General features: G+C 41.5%; 1 protein-coding gene across 9 annotated transcripts in view; it reads left to right on the forward strand.

Annotated features, from left to right (window-relative positions):
• The window catches only part of ARID1B (AT-rich interaction domain 1B), a 439,749-nt gene that overhangs the window by 50,157 nt on the left and 370,704 nt on the right, over positions 1-18,888 (forward strand). The window lies entirely within an intron of this gene.

Here is an 18,888-nt window from a genome sequence, read left to right on the forward strand (position 1 = left end):
GTATCATACTTTATATACTCCGTAGCTGTGTCTAAAGGTTCACGAATAAGTTTCAGAGACTGAAAATTGTCTTCCCTCTTTATCTTAGTTTGTCCTTCAGTGATACTTTTATTTTAAGGCGGTTGTAGGGGAAGATAGAAGCAGTTCAGCCTTTGAATCCCAGCTGTTGGTTCTTTAAGTGCTCTTCATTCTTGTTAGAAGTTCTCACCCCTTGTTTATTAAATATGGTGTGTGAGTCACTCAGTCGTGTCCGACTCTTTGCAACCTCATGGACTGTAGCCCACCAGGCTCCTCTGTCCATGGAGTTCTCCAGGCAAGAACACTGGAGTGGGTAGCCATTCCCTTCTCCAGGGGATCTTCCCGAACTAGGGATTGAACCCGGGTCTCCTGCACTGCAGGCAGATTCTTTACCGTCTGAGCCACCAGAGATTGGCCACTCAGAATTCTAGCAGTCGCATACTTAATTGTACTTGTGATTTTTTTTTTGAACATTACTCTTTTCTTCTAGTAATATTTTGCCACCTAGAGTAAAACTCTTTAGTTGAGACTGCTAATTATGAGGAGATAATTTGTAAATGATTGAAAAGTTAGGTGAGAGCTGTAATCCCCCCCCCCTTTTTTTTTAAGTTTTAAAGCTAATTTCCCCATAGATGAGGGGAAGAAGGCCCAGGCAGGCAACTGCTCAGGTCCTGATCACCAGTTGGTTTGGGGCTGACAGTTCTGTGTGGGACTCTGGCCACAGGGAGCGAGCAGGGGCAGTGGGGCAGTGGAGGCCGCCGCTCCCTCTCCCTGTACCTTCCTTTCTGCCACATTTCCCTGAAGGGAAATTTGGAGAATCATTTCCAAAGGAGCTCTTCACGGCAAGCTACTGGATGAACCTTTTCCTCTGAATGAGTTAGTCTTTTTTTTTTTTTTTTTTTTAGATTAATTAATTTATTTTAATTGGAGGATAATTACAGTATTACAATGGTTTTTGCTGTATATCAACATGAATCCGCCACAGGTATACATGTGTCCCCTCCATCCTGAACCCCCCTCCCTCCCCACCTTTCCCTCCAGGTTGTCACAGAGCACCAGCTTTGGGTGCACTGTGTCATACATCAAGCTCGCCCTGCTTCTTCTACACATGGTGATGGATATGTCTCAGCGGCACTCTCTCGAATCATCCCACCCTCTCCTCTCCCACTCAGTCCAAAAGTCTGTTCTTCATGTCTGTGTGTCCTTTGCTGCCCTGCATGTAGGCTCGTTGGTACCATCTTTCTAGATTCCATATATATGTATTAATATACGGTATTTGTCTTTCTCTTTCTTGAATGAGTTAAAGTCTTGTTAGAGGTTTAAGACATTGGCTTATTTTGCAATCCCAGAGTGGGAGTCTTAACATTCTTCACAAATGTGAAGAATGATTACCTGGGAATATTTTTTTTCATTGTTTCCTTCCCACATACATAAGGCTAAAAGTGGAGGATGTACACTTTTAAAAGTGGAGTTATGTAGAATAACCGCAGTTTTCTTCGCCTTTTTTTTTTTATTTACTCCCCATGGTTCGTATATGCTTTTGAAATCCAATAACTCTTGGATTTATTTGAAGGGACAAATTGCTAAAGATTACTCACCAATGTTTTAGCAAATTTTTAATTAAGATTTTAGATTAGATATTTTACTGCTAACCAAAAAAAAAAAAAAAGCCTAATTCTGTTCAAGCACAACTCTTTCTGATAATGAAAGGAAAATAGGGTATCTGCTAAGAAACTGAATGCCCTGGCTATCAAACTTCCATATTTGGGAGTTTAATCATAATTGAAACTTGTAAATAATCTGTACTGCTCTTTTACTTTTTCATTTAATTATAGCCTTGAAATGACATATCTTGTTTTGAAATCTAAAAAGCTAAAAAGAACTGCTAATGCATGTTTGAGTGTGTGTAACATTTTAAAGGGGAATCATACAGCGTACTCCCAAGTTCATGTGATCATAGGTGTAGGCTAATTAATAGCTTTGGAAAGGAAAAAAAATGGTGCAGGTTTTGGTGAAGGTTATTAGAGCACATTTATTTTGTTAGCTTTAGTCTGTGTTTGGTAAGGAATATTCAGTGAGTTGCTTTATTTGCAAATTTTGGATAATTATAAATTTGGTCTGCAAACAAGGTCCTGGCACAGTGATTGGCTACTGGTCCTATCCTTCTTCTCTTAGGCTAAGGCAATTGGCCAAGGATTGTTGTGGTCATGACTGCTGGTGTTCTTCTGGGAAAAAGTTGGAAGATAATGATGACATTGAGTTTTTATTGAGTGGACATCACCACCTAGGCATGGCTTTACTTTGGACGACCTCCAAAGCTTTCTGTGCTTGGTTTGTGAACCTCTAATGAGCTGAATCCAGTTCATTTAATATTGCTCATATATTTCTGCAAAGGATTAAAATGCAGGAATTCAAGTTTGTAAATTGAGTTGCCCACTTACCAGCTGAGTGGTAAGTTGTCTTTGGCTCAGGGGTCACAGTTTTGATTCCTGGCTGGCATTCTATTCCTGTGATAGGAATTTTAAATGAGTATGTGTTTGAAAGAACCACAGTGCGTATATGAAATTTAACATGCTGAGTATCACTGCTTACTTTTTATCTCTGAGGGTCAGGGGGAACTGGCCACTGACTGTTGGATTTTAGTGACCTAGTGATTCTTGATTTGTATGGTGATAATTTTATTTTTGAAATATACTCATGACTGGGTCTTTGAAGCATGACCTGATAATAGTACATCATTTTGGTATTTATTAACTGGAACTAGACTTGTGGTCTTTCACTTGCTGATTCTCTCACATCATCAGGCAAATACATAGCTAAACAGATTAGTTTTGCACGGTGCCCTGGAAACTAGTCTACTTGGGTTTTTATTGAGCTGAGAGGGGAAATGAATTTTCTATGCCTCTGTGAAGAATGTTCTGCCTCTAGGCTCCTGGAATTCAAACCTGGGATGGTTAACAGAAGTACACTGGTTGATTTCATCTAATACAGAGCTACATAGAGGATATATAATCTGTGGGGCTGCTAGAATCTGCTTCTGTTTTTTTAACTTAGACACCAGTGTGTCTTTTGCGGGATCAGGGATGTGGGTAAGCAAATGTTGTATTTCCTTTTTCTTGTCCTTTGTGATTGTAAATGTGTACATAGGCCTATGCTGACTTGCTCTAAAAAAGATTTTTCATAGAAATGGCACCAAGAAGAAATAGCTTACAGAAGCAAAGTTATATTTATTTGTGTCAAGCAGAGTTCAATCATGTTGTCTGAGATTTTTCCTGAGTTATCAAGGGTTAATTGAATTGATATTTTAACTCTTTGTATCTTGTTGCAGATGTTTGTATAACCTGATACCTGTTGGATTATAAAACCAACCCTGGAATTATAAAACAGGGAAAGAGAAAGAGGGCAGAGTGGGGATTTTAAGTTCATGAGTGCTTTTGTAATGGGAAAACATGACTTTTTAGTTTTGAAACGCACATGTGTATTGTAAAGACCTTTACAACAGCAAGAATATGGACCATGGCAAAATTAAATAGAATTTGTTATTTTTGTTAAGGTGACCCATTTGCCCTTACCACTTTCAATCTAAATAACAACTGAATTTAAAACTGAGGTTGTTTTGAAAAAGACTTTAAAAATGAATAGATGTTTTAATTTGTGTCTTTATCTTCTACACCCTCTGGATATGTATTTTGCTATGTGTTTTTGGAGTGAAATATTTGTTTCAGAACATAAGCATTTTATTTGGTACCATCCTAACAGCCAAAACACTTCTTCCAGGGCAAATGTTTATTTTGGCAGCAGATGTTTCTAAAAGGAGACAAACATTACAATTGTTTGGCTAAAATAAATGTTTTCTTTGGGGTTATTAAGGAGCCAAGTGAGTTCTAGGATTCCCACCTATGTTACTTTGTATTGTCAGTTTATTCTGGGGAAAAAATTGCTTTTTAAAATATAGTTAAAATCAAGACATACCTTTAGCTGTATTTTTTAAAAATACAGTTTGATATAGTTTAAACAATGTTTTTGAAAAGTTAGGAAGAATGGAGTGATGAGGACTGGTAAAATTCTTAAAAATTCCAGTTTTTTGACATGAAATGTTCATTTATACTTAGGCTCTGAATCCTAAGCATGAATTCAGTGTGCTCATTCACTTCAGTCATGTCCGACTCTTTGCGACCCTGTGGACTCTAGTCAGGGCTTCATTTTGCTTTTCTCTCTAAACAGCGTAGACCTCCTATATAAGGAGCATAACAGGGTGTGATAGGGTGAGAAAGAAAGGCTTGACAGTGAAGTAAATGAAGGCTTAACACAATGGAGAGGAATGGGTGCCTGGTGTCTGTTTTACATTCAGAGTCTTAATTTTTTTTGATAGTTCATATTCACTCAGAGACACCTACCTGGACAAAATATACTGTAGTTTAGTCGCTGAGTCCTGTCCGACTCTTTGCGACCCCATGGACCATAGCCCGCCAGGCTCCTCTGTCCATGAGATTTCCCAGGCAAGAATACTGGAGTGTGTTGCCATTTCCTTCTCCAGGGGATCTTCTCTACCCAGAGATAGAACCTGTGTCTCCTGCACTGGCAGGTGGATTCTTTACTGCTGAGCCATCAGAGAATCCCCAAGTGATCCACAGATTAATGTAATTTCTATAAAAATCCCACAAGATGTTTTTAAAATATAGATAAGCACATGATAAAATGTATACAGAAAACCAAAGGAAAAATGGCCATGGGAAGCTAAATCATTTTTAGAACGTATAAAGAAGATAGAATTACATATATTAAACATGTATTTTATATGTGTAGCTATATACACATATAAACACACATTAATAAAAAAGGGTAAACTTTTGGGCTAGTAACATAGTGAATGCTTTGAGATTTCTTTTGCTCTCTTACAGCATTTTTATCTAAGAGACTTGGAGCAAAACTGTTTTGCTTGTACACCTGAAATGTTTGGAACTCTTTCAGTGGATTGCAGATTTATATAAATAATCGCCTTTTGTTGGCCACATTTTGTCTTGATTTCCTCAGTTGTTCTTCATCAGTGAATATGAAGGTATTTAAAGTTTACTAGCAAATACATTTACACCTCACATTTCTGCTTCCAAGGAGATAGCAGATGCTACTGTCTTTGATGCCAAAGTTCCCTGTAGATGGAGTTTTGTACCAAGAAAATATTTTTGAAAAGATCTGTAGGTATGGTAATTTTTATTTGTGCTTTAAAATTTAAATTTCTGGACTATATGGTTTTAGTTACTTCTTACATTGTAGTTAAATTTCAACATCTTCTAAAGCATTCAGTGTGACATTTTTAACAGAGGTGTGTAAAAGAGATCACATTTTGTTGTTTATTTGCTAAGTCGTGTCTGACTCTTTGCAACCCCATGAACTGCAGCATGCTTTGGTTAAATATAAAGTTTTAAATCTTTAGCTTTTTTCCTTAAAAATGAGGAAAGACACGGTTTTATGCTTGAAAGTTTAATGAGAAAATATGAAATGATTTCTTTTGTAGTTTGGAAAGCTACTTTTATAGTAGGAAGTTTATACTGATATATGTGTGTGTGTGTGTATTTTAAGCAGACGTTTACATTGTTCTAGAGATGCTAAAGGTTCTATAGGTGTATAGAGCCTATTCTCTGCTAGTAGCTTATACCATTTTGTCAGTTACATATGAATCTATTGTTTACATATATAGACTTTAAACCTAAAATATCTGCTAAGCTTCTCTATTATACTTCTAGTTTTAGTTGTAAATCTCAAGTATATGTTTTAGGTAGCATTATACTTACTTGAATATACTCTACATAAATTTGGTTTATTTGCTTTCATCAAAGAAACAAGTATGATATTTATGTGAAAATTTAAGCAGTTCAGTTAGCACTGACAGTTGATAGCAGTAAAATCAGCCAACCACATTTCTTCAGTGCTCCCTGAAAAACAAACAGCAGCAACAGAAACACCAGAAGATAAACTGAAAGTTAAACTGGGTGGCATAGCTTAGGCCATTGGTTCTCAGCCACTGTCCTACAGTGCAAGAATTATACACAACTGAGTGAGTGCACGTGTGCACATAGACACACACCCAACCCGCCCACCCCACCCCCCCAGTTTAAAACCTCTCAGGATGTATGCCCATATCAATTGCATCTGAATATAAGCGCTTCCTGCTTTCCTGGTTTTCTGAGCTCCACAGGTGACTCCCCCTGTGCAGCTGAGGTGAACAACCAGGTATCAGAGAGCAGCCCCAAAGCAGCTTCCTGGTGTGCAGCTGTACTCAATGGGTGCTCCTTCTCTAGTCCTCCTCCAGTGAGTCAGAGACTCACCACTGCTGAAAGGGTTAAAGAACCAGGAGTTGGGACAGTTGAGTCCTTGTCAATTAAATGCTCCATCTGTGTGCAATATTGGAAAAATCTGTATCTCACTCTGCTCATCTGCTAAGTGGTTCTGACTATAAGATCTCCCAGCTTGGATTTTCCTTTTAAAATAATCATAAGTTAATGTCTTTTTGTTTTGGATTTTGGAGTCTTGTCATTTCAAATAGTCTTCTGAAATTTATGGGTTGATGCTTGACAGGTTGTACTAATACAACTACTAAAGCAAATTCTTTAAAATTCTTTCTAAAGAAAGCTGTATCTTCTTCAAAGATTAACAAATTGTTGTAATCAGTACAATAAATTATTTTCTAACTATTTTTAAAATGAAAATTTTCTCAGTGAATGTCTTTCTTCTGAATACCTAATGTGTGTTAGATATGTAAATTTTTTTAATATGTAGAAAATCTTAAGATTGAGATACTTGCTTTACTTGGAACCACAAAAAGAAGCAAAGAGAGCCAGTAATTACTTACACATTTTACACATTATAACTTTCTAAGTAGTTCTGAAAATAGTATATGCTGAACAACGTTGGGATAAGATGTAGCAGTGAATTCTAAATAGAAATAATACGTGTTAAAAGGTTTGTTCTCTGCCATTCCTTTAACTCCTCTTTAACCTCCACGAAGAAGAGTTGGATGGCTTTGTTTTTTTTAAAGCAGGTTTTTTTCATAAGGGTAAAAGAAGTCTTTTATGCTCCGGGAAGAAAGTGAAATTCTTCCTGGTAAAAGAGTTGTTTATGGCAGTGTGATTATTTTTATATGCAGCACATTTATTAAGGCCATTTGCCCTTAGAGTTTTGAAACATCTGTAAAAGTTAAAACTGTAGTTGTGAATGGAACTAGAAAAAGACGTTAGTAGAGGGAGAGAAGAGAAGAAGGATTGGTGGGGCCATGGAGGGAAGAGGGGACTCAGAAAGAGCAGGAAGCTGCAGGAGTCTTGTTTCTCCCGGGGAGGCCGTGGACGCCTCACTAGCGCAGGGGACCTTGCTCGGTCCAGGTTTCTCTGACCTCAAGAGGAACTCTGCGTGAGCCAGGTGTTAGAAAGTTCCTGGACACTCTGGAGCTGGGATTTGAGTGTGGTTAGTGTGTACATATAACATGAACATCCTTTGCCTACTAATAAAGCCCCAAACTCAAACTCTATAACAGTAGCAGGTGTTAGCCAGCTTCCCATTTCCCAGATACTTTTTTGTAGGGAAAAAAACAAAATCTAGAAAACAGATTGCTCCAAAGATTTAGCCAAATTGGTCTCCCTTTATTGGTATTAAATCATTAAAAGAATACTTAAAAAAAAAAAAAACAACAAAACTACCAAACACATCAGTAGAATTGGCTCTTCACGGTTAGTCAAAGGCACTGTCTTTGTTCTAAGAAACATCAAACATTCAGAACCTCAAAGTAAGATGAGTAGCAATAGCAAAAAAAAATTATTGGAATTAAAATGCAAAAAATCTATCATTGCTGAGGTAATTAAGATTTACTTAATGGCCCTGAGACTGAAAAAAACTCTAGTTCTGCCTGGATGGTTGTAGGAGCTAGTCCCAAGGAGGGCTGGGGAGATGTCTGCTGGGAAGGAAACGTCAATTTGAGATGCACCACAGAAGAGACAGCCAAGCAGAGAGAGTTCCCAGCACTAAAAGCAAAAAGTCCCTTTCTCCTGTATTTCATCACCATCATTGCTGCCAGAGAGAACTGAAGGAGAGGTAGGGGTCAGAACAACTTTTCGTCTGTGGGCTTCGGAATACTTTCATAAAACAGTCAGCCAGAAGGGAAACTTCCCTTTCCTGTCATTGCTCTGCTGCTTTGAAATTTCCAATAAGATTTGAGATATCCCAATAACCTGGGTATTTGCATCTTTGGGGGTTCTTCCCAGCATTCTGGGCTTCATAAAGAAACATGACTTCCCTTTTCTGCTTCCCACCTTATGTCCCTTGCCACTGGTCAGCATCTTGGAAATGAGAAGATCTCATTCCCTGGTAGGTGGCCAGATTTTGGTGGTTGGGGAGGGGAGGAAAGACAGAATTCCCTTCCACGGCACTGGGCTGCCAGAGAGCTCCCTTGCTTGTGCGCTGTTGGCTCTGACTGAGCTCTCCCCCATTCCTCTTCCTTGCTGGCTTCAGAAATAAAGGGAGGAAGGAGGGGTAACTGGCCCCGTCTTCACAACATCAGGTGCATCTCAGCACAAAAGTCTGAGAATGGCAGGTAGAGGACGTTTTACTCACGCGTGCAGCAGGTCACAGAGTGATAAAGTGCCAAATGAGCAATGAAGCAGAGGGATCCAGGAGGCGTTCAGTTCTGACCACTGCTGCCCAGGGCTGCAGAAGTGGGGCAGCCGGCAGCATCTAAGTCACACCAGCTGTGGTCAGTCCATCTGGACGAGTTTAAGTCCTCTGGGGGCATCCTAGCTGCAAGGGAGGCTGTGGGTTTGAGTTCTGAATTCAAAACTTGAGGGCAGAGCTTTTGGTGGTGAAATCTTTGTAGAGAACACTTGACAGTTCCAAAGGTTCTCCTGTGTAAAAAAAATCCGCTCCCCCTCCTCCTACAGTCTTCCTGACTCAATAAATGGCAGCTTCGTGCTTCTGCTTTGCTTGCCCAGACCAAAACTTCACAGTCATCCTCTCTTCCTCAGCCTTTCAATCTGTTAAATAATCCCATTGCCCCTTCTTTTAAAATAGATCCAGGAACTGACTATTTCTCTCAGTCAAAACCTTAGGGCTACCATCCTGGCCAAGCCCCCATCTCCCATTGGGATTATCATAGTGGACTCCAGAATGTTCCATTTAGAGGGTACACTTGGCCTTGCCTTTGGACTCCCCTCTTCCTTCAGGGTGCCCGAGGCTGCACTCCTACCTGCCACCCCTCAAAACTGCAAACCCTGTCCTTCCACCATGTCTTTGTGTTGGTTCTTTCTTTGGCCAGGTCTTTTTTGTAAATCATGCTATTTCTAGCTTTCTGTTCAAAGCCATGTTAATTTGAGATGCCCTCTCCGACTTATTCCAGTGAAGTCACACATTTCTCCCATCAGGCTGCTCCTCTTCCTCTGTGGTGCTCATCATGCCCTCGGTGGTGGCTCACTGCACCAGGGTGCTCCTCCCCCTTGATGGTGCTCACTGCACCAGGTCGCTGCTCCCCCTCAGTGCTCCTCCCCCTCCGTGGTGCTCCTCCCTGTCTGTGGTCTCGCGGCAATGGGCCCTCCTCCCCCTCCATGGTGCTCACTGAGCCCGGGGTGCACCTACTCCTCTATGGTGCTCACCACGCCAGGGTGCTCCTCCCCCTCCGTGGTGCTCATCACGCCAGGGCACACCTCCCCCTCGGTGCTGCTCACCATGCTGGGGCACTCCTCCCATTCCATGGTGCTCCTCCCCCTTTGTGGCACTGTGGTGCTCACCATGCGGGGCTCTCCTCCCCCTCTACGGTGCTCACTGAGCTGGAGTGTGCCTTCTCCTCTGTGGTGCTCACCACGCCGGGGTGCTCCTCCACCTGCGTGGTACTCCTCACACTAGGGTGCTCCTGCTCCGCCATGGTGTTTCTCCGTTGCTGTGGTGCTCCTCCTCCTCGGTGGTGCTCACCACCCGAGCATGGCTGCTCTCGTTAGGACAGAATCTCCGGATCGCAGGAGCTGGTTTTTGCCTGGCTGTAGCCCTTGTCTTCCTCAGTGACTCAGTGATAAGAAAAGCCCTGCCTGCCAATGCAAGAGACATGGGTTCGATCCTGGGTCAGGACGAAGAAGGAAATGGCAACCCACTCCAGTATTCTTGCCTGGGGAATCCCACAGACAGAATTGATGCTTTTGAACTGTGGTGTTGGAGAAGACTCTTGAGAGTCCCTTGGACAGCAAGGAGATCCAACCAGTCCATCCGAAAGGAAATCAGTCCTGAGTGTTCATTGGAAGAACTGATGCTGAAGCTGAAACTCCAGTACTTTAGCCACCTGATGCGAAGAACTGACTCATTTGAAAAGACCCTGATGCTGGGAAAGATTGAGGGCAGGAGGAGAAGGGGACGACAGAGGATGAGGTGGTTGTATGGTATCACCGATTCAATGGACATGAGTTTGGGTAAACTCCAGGAGTTGGTGATGGACAGGGAGGCCTGGTGTGCTGCAGTCCACGGGGTCACAAAGAGCCAGACACGACTGAGCGACTATACAACAGCCAGCCCATCGTCTAGAGCAGTTCATGGCACTTCACAGACATTTTCAAACCCCTGGAGGGAAGAATTTGCAGAATTGTAGTAGCCTCTGGCCAGTGAAGTCCGTCGACCCCAGTGCCGAGAGGTGCAAGCAAGGTTAGCAGCTCATCTGCCACCTGAGCTCGGCCCGGGGCGGAGGGGGGCTGGGGCCCGGGGTGGCGCGCGCTCAGCGCCACCTCCCTGTTGTCTGCCTGAGCTCAGGGCTCAGGTCCTCTGCTGACCGGGTCGGAAGCCTGCTGCCAGCCTTGGAGCTGTCCTTTTAAACCCCGTTTTTAGACTTCAGAGGAGGTTCCAGAGGCTGGTTTCCTGCTCTTGCTTACTGCACTGTATGTAGTGCGGGGTTTGCCCTCCGCTGGCTGGTGCGCACCCCGTGGACTGGGGTGTAGGCAGCTGCTCTCTAACTGCGGGCGGGTACCTCCCTTCTGGATTCCGGGGTGCTGAGTGTGCTGCTCCAACAAGGACAGGCGAGCAGAGATGGCAGCTCAGAGCCAGACTGCTGCAGGTGTGATGCGAGCTCAGCTCTTCCCCCTAGCCCTGCTCATCTGACAGGGTTTATTGAAGGATATACCGTCCCGTCCCCGCCCCATTTCCGCCCCCCCCCCGCCCCCCCTCCCCCCACCCAAATAGTTAGGATGCCGTTTATAGAAAACAGACGTTTTCCGGTAGGGATTTACTGCCCCGCCGGAGGGAAGAGAATTCCTTCCCAGTGGAGGCAGATCTCTGCCCTGGGTGGTGGAAGTACGGGGGTTGCGAAGTGGTGGGGGGAACATTTTACATCCACGCTTAGACGGGATTTGTGTAAAAGTCAGTGTTTATTCATGGAAAAAAAGCCTTAACTGTGACATTTTAGTTTTCCCTAAGTGGAACTGATAAAAGTTGAACTCACTATTCTTAGTAGACGTGCTTTAAAGGGCCAGAGCAGTTTTCTCAGAACCTCAGCCTTCAGAAAGGCTGTCTTGCCCACAGAGATTTGGAACTGCAGCCTGTACACCCACCCTGTACTGTGGCTTGTTCCGGGAAGCATGAGGTGGGGGCTGCACATAGAATGCAAGTACACCTCGGAGTAAAGAAAGGTGATTTAGATGGAATTTTAAAAAAGTCATTGCCATGCGGTTTATTCTGGTTGAGGATGTATACCAGGTAAGAACATTTTCACTTTTAAGGAAGGTCAGGGTTCACTGGTCTCCCCCTGCCCCCAGTTAGCATCGTCATCTTCCTGGGCCCATTTTGCTATGATCATCACGGGAGATGGTCACGGGGTGACAAATAACAATCGTGGTGCAGTTGTTATACTAAATACCTTTGCATTGTTGCTCATTCGCTCAGTCGTGTCTGACTCTCTGTGACCCCATGGACTGCAGCATGCCAGGCCAGGCTTCCCTGTCCTTCACCGTCTCCTGGAGCTTGCTCAAACTCATGTCCATTAACTTGGCTTAGTTCTTGGCCATGCTTCTATTTATCTCCATTTAAAAATTGCTATTAATAACAGTAGCTTGGGTTTCTCAGGTGGCACTAGTGGTAAAGAACCTGCCTGCTAATGCAGGTGAGGTAAGAGACGTGGGTTTGATCCCTGGGTTGGGAAGATCGCCTGGAGGAGGGCATGGCACCCCACTCTAGTATTGCTGCCTGGAGAATCCCACGGACAGAGGAGCCTGACAGGCTACAGTCCATAGGGTCGCAAAAAGTCAGACACGATTGAAGCAACTTAGCATGCAACATTTGTTAGGGCTGGTTCTCTGTCAGGCACTAGTTTTCTTGCTTCACATACATTAACTCAGTCCTCATGATGGCCTTTCAAGGTAGGTGTTAGGATCTTTAGTTTATAGATGAGGAAACGGAGGTGAGAAAGAGGTTCATTCATCAGGTTCAAATTGAGGTGCCTATTGAGTGGCACAGCACGGACTTCAGATTCTTGGCTCTTGAACTCTGGGCCCATGCTGGCGCTACATTTTATGATACTGGTGAAACTGGAATGGTTCTCATCACTGAGACTAGGGTTCATTGGAGTAGTTGAATAATAAGACATTATAGTTAAGGCAGCTTCATTCTGACATTGCATATTAGTTTCATGGAATGTCCTTTGTGAGTTTTATCAAGTTGGAAACTGAATGTTACCTCCCATGTCTATCACACTTAGAATTTTTTTTTAATTGAGGTCAAATTCACATAACATAAAACTAACAGTTTTAAAGTATACCATTCAGTGACACTCAGTACATTCACACCATCACCTTTCTCTAGTTTCAAAACATCTTTGTCATTGCCATGAGACCCCCTGTACCCATTAAGTGTCACTTCCTAGTTTCTTCTCTTCCTCGGTCTCATCCATGTGACAACCACTAACTTGCTTTCTGTCTCTGTGGATTTACCTGTTCTGAATATTTCATATAAATGGAAGCATACAATATGGGTCCTTTTGTGTCTGAGTACTTTCAGGGACTGTCCCAGTGGTAGCATGTATTGGTGCTTCATTCCTTTTTTTGTCTGAATGTTACTCCACTATGTGGATAATACCACATTTTATTTATCCATTCATCTGTTGATGGACATTGGGTCATTTCTACTTTTTAGCTATCGTGTATAGTGCTATTATCAGCATTTGTATACAAGTATTTATTTGAATGCCTCTTTTCAGTTCTTTTGGGTATATACCCAGGAGAAGAATTTCTAAGCCATATGGTAATTGTGTGTTAAACTCTTTTAAGGAGCTGCCAGACTGTTTTCACAGCAGTTGTACCATTTTACATTAGAATCGCAGGATTTTAGCCCTGATCTGCTATTTACTGAGGCCAGAGCGTCTTACCAAACCCCCTCCATATATCACACAGTTCTTATCAAATCTATGAGGGATGTACTACTACTTACTTTGGCTGTGGGGAGACACGAGTGGTTAGGCAGCTTGCCTGAGGTCATACAAGCAGTAATTGAGAATTCTGCTTTTCCTTTAGATAGATGACCTTAAAGACCACCTAGCCCAAGGTGTCTTTGTGTTCCACTAGTGTTAGGCAGGATCATTTTGGGTAGCATGTATATACAACATTCAGTAACACTGGATTGTATAGTAAGAATTCACCTGTCCGTTTTGTCTTTCTTTTGAACTGAGATGTGTTGAACACCGTTCCCAAACTTCATGGCCCCCCCCTTCCCTTTCTTCATTTTCTAAAGAATAGGCCTCAGTCTAAAAGCCTTGGGCAGGCATCAGCATCCAGTTAGAAAGTAATCAAAGTGTATTGTCTTTATAATACTTAGTTTTGTGATCTCCTGTTTATGATAAGTAATACTGGTTTTCTATTTATGGTAGTAAACACAAAGTTTTCTTTTAAAATAATTTAAAGTGGTGACTGAAAAAGCTCATGCTATACGTTGAGTGCACACACTCGAAGGTTAGCTCAGCGTACACACGTTGAATGTCTGCCTTGTGTCCTGTGCTGCACTAGGCACTGAGGAATGTATAGCTGACCATATTCAGGTCTTTGTTCCCGAGACGCTCTGCAGAGAGCTAAGTTGAGTTGCTTACTCACTGAGTAGTGCGTAGTGAGCGCAGGTACTGATGTTTAACCGCGGCACTATGGCAACAAGCAGAACACATTGGGGTATCACTGGGTGGGGACAGGAAGAGGGAAGTGGGCATAGTGTTGGACTATAGGTGTGAATACAGACTGATTCTAACAGGTCCCTGCATGTGTGCTCAGTCATGCCCGACCCTTTGCGACCCCATGGACTGCAGCCCACCAGGCTCCTCTGTCCATGGAATTGTCCAGGCGAGAATACTGGAGTGGGTTGCTATTTCCTTCTCCAGGGGATCCGACTCACGGATCGAACCCTAGTCTCCCATGTCTCCTGCATTGGCAGGCGATTCTTTACCACTGTGCCACCTGGGAAGCCCATAAGAGGTCCCCACTGGATTTTAAAAATTGGTCTTTTGGATTCAGATAAATACCATTATCTCATATACATGCCCATTAGTTTTTTTTTTTTTTTTTTCTTTTTTTGAATTATTGAATTAAGGGACTATTATCAGGATCCTTAATGGTTTGTTCACTTATTGTCACCAGACATTTATTGGTAACTGTAGGGAAACTCAAGATGCTCAAGGAAAGCCATGTGTAGGTACTTAGACAAATGTGCGCTGAGTATGTGGAGTAGATTTGGGTAACATGCTCCAGGAATGCTAGAGCTGCGTGGGGGAGGGGAGGCAGCTTCCTGGAGTAGGTGCGTTGGACCTGAACATTGGAGTAGAAGTTCGCTGGGTCTGGAAGAGGAAAGCAGGGGTGCTTCTCAGTTCAGTTAGGCTTTAAATGATCTTTTCATGAAATTTACAGATTTTTTCCACATTTTAAGTTTAAGTACAAGCATAGATTCTAACTTTTATATTTTTTTCTCGTGCTCCCAAATTTTCCTTTCATCTTTGCACATCTTGGTGCCTTGATGGATCGGTTCAGAAAGTACCAGGGCTCCTGCATGCAGGCTGGCTGGATCTTGTTTGATTTTTAAGGGGAGAAGCTGTCTCTCCATTGTTAGGCTTCCAAAATGGAGAGGATTATTAAAATAAATGTCTCAAGAGGGGATGGAAACATAGAATTGTTTTAATAAGTAGACCTTTTAAAAATGGCCTTTGATTTCTATTGACCTTATTTTCTTATGCCTCAGATTATTATGCAAAACTGTGTCTGCATCATACAGTTACGCCTCTGTAGCAGTTTATACTCAAATAGTGAATATTCACCTGTGCAGTCTACATTGCTGATGAATTTTGCTTTTAGAATAGGAACCTGCCAAAAATCTCAAGTAATATTCAGATAACATAATCAGGACTCTGAACTTTAGTTCTGGTGTGTTTAACTAGGTAAATGATGATATGGAAATATATAAAGAAGCTAAGTTTTGAATAAAAACTTAAATATTGTTTATTTTCCTCCTTAAATGAATTTACTAGTTGTTCGCCTCTGACCTCTGCTTTATAAATAGGAGTGTAAAAAACTGCATCTTTCATCAATTTTTCTGATTATTGTCAATTTTATCTGTTATTATTGGATACGACTGAGAGACTAACACATTGTCCTGATAACATATTAACAGATAGCATATCTTTTCGTGTTTTTTATTACCGTTTTTATTAGTATCCATTGCATTGTTTTTATATTAAATGGCCTTAAATGATATTAAAAATTAGTTACATGGAAATCCAGGGCAACATATGAATTAAATCAGATGATTTCTTTTCAAGGTAAAGATGGAAGGGATGACTTACCTTGTTTTAAGTTGATTACCTTATCCTTATAATTCTAATATGATTATGGAAGGTTGAAAATCCTAGTGAACCCTAGTGGCTCATCTGCCATTTGGAAACCCGGATGTGAACTTAGGTTTTGGCTGCTTTGCCAGATATGCATACTTCAAACGCTCCTACAGATAACGTATGCTTGTTATATCCAGCAAATTATTTATAAAGATTATATTAAGAAGGAAATCAGTGTCAGTGTCAGTTTTTGTAAATTTTCCCTTGTTCCCATTGCAGTTTTACTTTAGTTTGGTCTGGTGCACGGACCATGGGGTCAGTCTGATTGGCTGGGCAATGAATGCAGCTGAGCTCAACAATCTCTTCTTAATGGATTATCATATTCATTCTGAAGGATCTTTCTTCTTTGTACTTAAAAAAATGCAGTGTGCTTTAAAAATTAGTCTCACAGATATTTAACATTGGTTGAACATCTGGCTACAAATGAGGAGTATTAAAGCGGGTCTGCAGTGTGCTTCCCCCTCAATAGGAAGGACTTGCCATCCAGGGGCTCACAGTCTAGTAGAGGAGACATCTAAATGAAAAGTTGCCTCAATATGTGTACACAGTTTAAAAAATAGTATTATAAGGCTTCTTGAGAAAAATACCAATCTCTCCTTGCCCATGAGTTTCATAACCTGGAGGCATCCATTTTTAACTCATAATGATTTATTCTGGTCCTTAAATCCATTTCTAAATGACATGATTATATTGGTATTTTTTCTTTTTTTCAAATTTAGACTGTATGTGTTAATTTTACTATGTAAAAGTTAACTCTTTTACACTGTCTTGCCTTAAAATTCCATTTCTGATACCATTAAGGCTAAATCAGCATTCATTGTTTACATTAATAAGACTCTATAAAATGACTATCTTTAGTTGGGACATGAACTATGAATATAATTCCTCACTATACAGTTGTTTGTTATCCTGGAGTTGATAATTGCCTCACTGTTTTATTTTTGAAAAGTATATTTATATATATCACCAAATGATCTTCATCCTCTGATAGAACTGAACAGGTCCTCTCAGTAAGGTAGACCCCATGAATTAATCAACTCTGTTCAATGTTTTTCATGTTCTTGGATGCCCACCCTCTTTTAAATAGCTGTTTTATATTTGGAGAAATGCCTTACATTGAAAAACTCAGCTTCTGCACTTCAGAACCCAAATTCATAGCCTCCCGTGCAGCTAGGATGCATTCACATGACTTAAAGTCTTTCAGTTAGACTGACCATGGCAGATTTTGATCTGGAATGAAGCATGTTGCATATTTCCAAATTTCTGTGGCTTTGGGAAGCAGTGGTTGTGTCCCCAGGCAGAATGGGAATCTGTGTGCCTCATTCTCCATTCTAAACTCCAGTACTCTCACATCTTGCTGCATATGTGTAGTAAAATTTCCCTTAACCATCATTCTTAGAATGTCTTTGGCCTGAATCTATGTCTTCGTGTATTTCCTCATTTTAGCGGCTTATATTCTCCAGTACCTGGAGGAGGGCAGGGCAGCCTGCTCCAGTATTCTTGCCTGGAGAATCCCCGTGGATTCTTCGGAGGAGCTTGGCGTGCTACAGTCCATGGGGTCACAAAGAATCGGACACAGCTGAGCGACCAAGTGCAAAGCACAGCATGTTCTCCAGTAACTCCTTAAGAAGGGTGCAGGAGAGGAAAGTTTCCCTGCATGTCAGAAAGATGTGTTTTCTGTCACTATACGTGACTGGTGGTTTGGTTGAGAATAGAACTCTAGGTTGGAAATAATTTTTCTTTGTAAATTATTGTTTGATCTCTAATTTTCTGTTGAGATATCTGTGCCTTATCCTTTTTATGTCACCTAATTTTTCCTCTCTGGTGACTTTAAAAGCTTTTTCTCTCTCTGATTCTAAAATCTTGATGAACCCTGGAGTTGAGATTTTTCTGTTCATTTTGCTGAACCAATCCAGTGTGAAACTCAATTCTGGGGAGTTTTGGGAGAAATTTGGGAAATTTCTTTGACAATTTCCTCATTTTGGTTTTCTATGCTCTGTCCTGGAACTGCTCTTAGTTGAATGTTAGAAATCCTGGATTTGTTTATTTATTATTTAATTCTTTATGTTTTAAACCTCCCCTTCTATCCTTTTTCATCTCTGTTTTTTTTGTTGTTGTTGTTGCTCTATTTCCTGGTAGATAGTCTTAGTTTGTTTTCTAGCCCTTCTGGTGTGTGTTTTTTTATTTCTGTTTTCATAGTTTCACTTTCCACAAACTTATTTTTGTCTTAACTGCCTTTTTAAAAATCCTGTCTTACTCTGTTTTTCCTGGATGCAGTAGTTTATCTCAGTGGAAATCATTTTAGGATCTCTGTTTCTGAAGATTTGCTCCGTAGTGTTCTTTGTCTGTTTCTTTGAGTCCTTACTGTCCTTACACTTTCCTGTCTTGCCTGTTGGAGGTTTTCTTGAGTCATCTGTTAACAGTTTGGTGCCATGGACAGAAAACTGAGAACTGATGGAGAGCTCTGTGTGCTCACACAGGCTTGTCCACTGTGAGGCCTTGTTGATGGGGAGGGGATCATCCCCTCAGATGTTGTCATCTGTATTCACCCCTCCCTGCAGTAACTCATCCATAGAGGAAGTCAAGGCATGTGGAGGCTGAATGTGTGTTTGTATGCGTGTTTTCCATTTAATCCTCTCTTTTCCAATGACTCCTCTCTACTGCCAACCCCTCCAGATGGTAATCCTCTTGACTTCTGACAGGACTGGGGTGGGGATTAGCAAAGGGGGCTCTGAAGACTCCTTGCAGATACTTCACCCAGCCCCCTGCCACCCTCTGATTCTGAGTCTTTGGGGTTCTGAGCTTTAATTAGTTTGCTTCTTATCCTCTCACCTAGAACAAATTAAAACTTTAATTATCACTTGTCTGTCTGCTTTACTCCTTTCCAGAAATTTTTTGACCTCTCTTATCTGCTGTCATCTCATCTTAGGTTTTCTTTGTCCTTGTGGGTTTACAGTTTAAAACAATTCCTTTGCTCTTATTTTAGTGGGGTTCTATGAAGG

The sequence above is a fragment of the Bos indicus x Bos taurus genome, chromosome 9 (genome assembly GCF_003369695.1).
Source record: "Bos indicus x Bos taurus breed Angus x Brahman F1 hybrid chromosome 9, Bos_hybrid_MaternalHap_v2.0, whole genome shotgun sequence".
Taxonomy (NCBI): domain Eukaryota; kingdom Metazoa; phylum Chordata; class Mammalia; order Artiodactyla; family Bovidae; genus Bos; species Bos indicus x Bos taurus.